Below are 2,946 nucleotides of genomic sequence, written 5' to 3'. Positions count from 1 at the left end.
CAAGGGATGATGGGAATTGTAGTCCAAAAACAGCTGGAGGCACAAGGTTGGGAAACACTGCCCTAGGAGTACATGCACCTACTCAGATGTGAATTTCCATTGGTCTGAATCTTGCCACTTGAGCAAGCCATTTTCAGTCTCAGCCCTCACAATGTGGGAGATAATAATACTGATTTACCTTAGAGGAATGATGTCATCACAACAGCACTTTTGGACACCAGAAATGCTATACAAATGTCAAACCAAACACTGCCATTTTGGGCCTTTCTTTATGTAAAAAAAGCAGATTGAACCTCTGTTGAGTCACACCTTTGATATGAAATGCTTTAACAGGGCTGAAGATTCTGTGAAGATTTCAGATAAAAATGAACTTCAAATGGATCTGGCTGCTGGCACTTATCCTGATCGTAGGACTGGCTAGTGTGGCAGATGCCAGGCGTGGACGGGGAGGTGGACGAGGCCGCCGAGGTGGCTTTCGACGAGGCTTTCGACGAGGTTGGCGCTGGGGCCGTCGCGGGGGCCGAGGCTGAGGAGGTAAGCGACAGGTTTTATTTGTTTTCATTAAAAAACAACCCAAAAAAACTAATAGATATCAAGAGCTTATTCTCCAGCTGTTCCCGGGGAATGGGGGGATATGCCATACATTTAGTAATACATCTGGGTTTTTTTAAAAAAAGTGCTGGTGAAGCACTTGTGCTCTGCTTCTGGACAGTGGTGGAGGGGCCTGAGCACAAATTTCTAAGGGGGCACAACCAGCTGCCCCCACGTCAGGCTCCCTCATTGAGGCCTTTGAGGCTAATGCAGTGGCAGTGCCTCCTTCTTGTGGCAGGCAAAGGGATGCCTTGTGTGTGTGCCTTGCCCCTGGGCCAGGTGTAGGAAGGCGGGAAAGCACTGCCAGAGTCATGTGTGTTGCGCCTCACTGCAAGGACAGGAGAGTGAGTCGACACAGCGGCAGTCCTGGCTTTGCGTTTCTCTGCCTTATCTCTGCTACCAGTCGGGGCTAGTTGGAAAGGAGAGACTCCCACGATTAGATGTCGCTTAGCAAAGGGACTGACTGCTGGCCAGTCTACCATCCCAGGCGCCGGCAACCCACACTATGCCCCTGCATTAGGAAGCATAATGTAAAGGACTGAGAGCTCGGAAGTCTCCCCATCTCAGCCCCCATCAACATTTATCTCATTTTGAGCAGCACTTCGTTGTGGGTTCTCTACAGATATTATCAAACACCTGCAATGTCTGAGAAAAGAATAATCCTGGCCTACCTTGGTCCAAAGTCTCTTGAACACACACACACACACACACACACACACACACACTTTGTAACTGCTGGGTGTTACTAGAACTGGCAGGCTTACGAACCCTGTCTCTGCCCCTCTTTCTACCATTGTGCATGACAAGTGTAGTCCTCCTTCCCCTTTTCCTTCATGTTTTGCATCAGAGAGGTTGATCTCTCTCAACCCACAACCCCCCATTTGGAAAAATCTACTATGTTTACAATCGTATGGATGCGTTTAACTTAACCCCTGGGTAAAGGAAGGTTCCCTAAATCATTTTGGCCAACTTTTCTCCCACAACATGGGATACAATCCAGAGAGGGCAAAAGCTATAGGGATAGCCAGAAGATAGCAAAGAAAGGGAATGGAAGAGAAAGAATGAGCAGATGCAATGACACAGAAAATCAATAAAGATGGACTAAGTCATAACTAACTTCAGTCCATTGATTTCTTTGGGTCTACATCCCTTAGTTGACAACCCAAGCAGGAAGCCATCCAGACAAGAGCAAGGATAACCCCCAACTTATCCATAACCAATGAAATTTCTCCCAAGCTCTATTCAGCTTCCAGACAGTTGAAACAGGAATGTTCACCCTCTAAGCAGCTTTCTCTTCTTTTCATTTCAGCAAAGTAGAACGAAATGAAGGCACAGACCAGGAACGTCTGACAACGGCATCCCTCCAAGACCAAAACAGAAAACAAAATGCTAGCGTAGCTTCCTCTACCCCAATTTCCTGCTTCTTTCCTTGCCAGGGAGGTCAGTCTGCACACAACAACTGCAAATCATCTCCCCCCCCCCCAAAAAAAGCTATAAACCAGCATAGGCAAACTCGGCCCTCCAGATGTTTTGGGACCACAACTCCCATCATCCCTAGCTAACAGGACCAGTGGTCAGGGATACTGACCAAAACATCAGGAGGGCCGAGTTTGCCTATGTCTGCTATAAATGTAGCTAATTAGTCTCAGCTCCATAGTAATTTTTGCCAACCTTTGCTATTAATCTTGAGAATGTGGAAATGCATTTTATTTCCCACTGTTTGCTTTCTCTTTATGAAACTTTCTTGCGCATTCAGCATATTAAAGCATTGCAAAAAAATAATGATGTGACATGTTTCTCTTTTTGATGCACTTGACATTTTTTCACCTTTAAGCTCTTATCTCACAGCAGTGCAAAGTGGCACAAGTCTATTATTCAAGTAGGCTGGATATCTAGCAATATATTTTACAACAATAATACAGTCTAGAGTTTGAGATTATTTTTGGCCACACTCACAGAATCATAAACTTGGGATTCAGCTACATTAGTAAAGAAAAAGGCATTTTAAAAGTGCTATAACACTGTGACACCAGATGGCAATGTAGAGTTCTGTCTTTCACCAATGTGAGATTTACAATGTGTTTTCCTGAAATGTTTTTTAATGTGTCTAGATCCAGCCTAGCTGGCCTATACTCCTTCTAGGTATATCTCCCATCCAACAGTGGACATTCATCCATCAACCTTTAACTCAAAGGTGCACTGCAGAAAGGTCCCTGTGCAACAAATGGGTTCAGGTGACTTAAGGCTGTTGGGCCACACCACATGATGTGGAGAGGTAAAGGGGGCAGGGAGAGCTGTGGTGGACCTATGGGAAATTGTCCAATCCAAGTTATGACAATCATTCAGACTCAGGGC

General features: G+C 45.5%; 1 long non-coding RNA gene across 1 annotated transcript; it reads left to right on the top strand.

Moving 5' to 3' along the window:
* Window positions 1-336: 336 nt before the first annotated feature.
* Window positions 337-2,373, top strand: LOC114595337 (uncharacterized). Its single transcript, XR_003706260.2, has 2 exons — window positions 337-534; window positions 1,901-2,373. It is a non-coding gene; the product is annotated as an uncharacterized LOC114595337 (long non-coding RNA).
* Window positions 2,374-2,946: the final 573 nt, after the last annotated feature.

Source organism: Podarcis muralis, chromosome 4 (assembly GCF_964188315.1).
Source record: "Podarcis muralis chromosome 4, rPodMur119.hap1.1, whole genome shotgun sequence".
Classification (NCBI taxonomy): domain Eukaryota; kingdom Metazoa; phylum Chordata; class Lepidosauria; order Squamata; family Lacertidae; genus Podarcis; species Podarcis muralis.
This window is presented reverse-complemented; position numbering and strand designations above follow the sequence as displayed.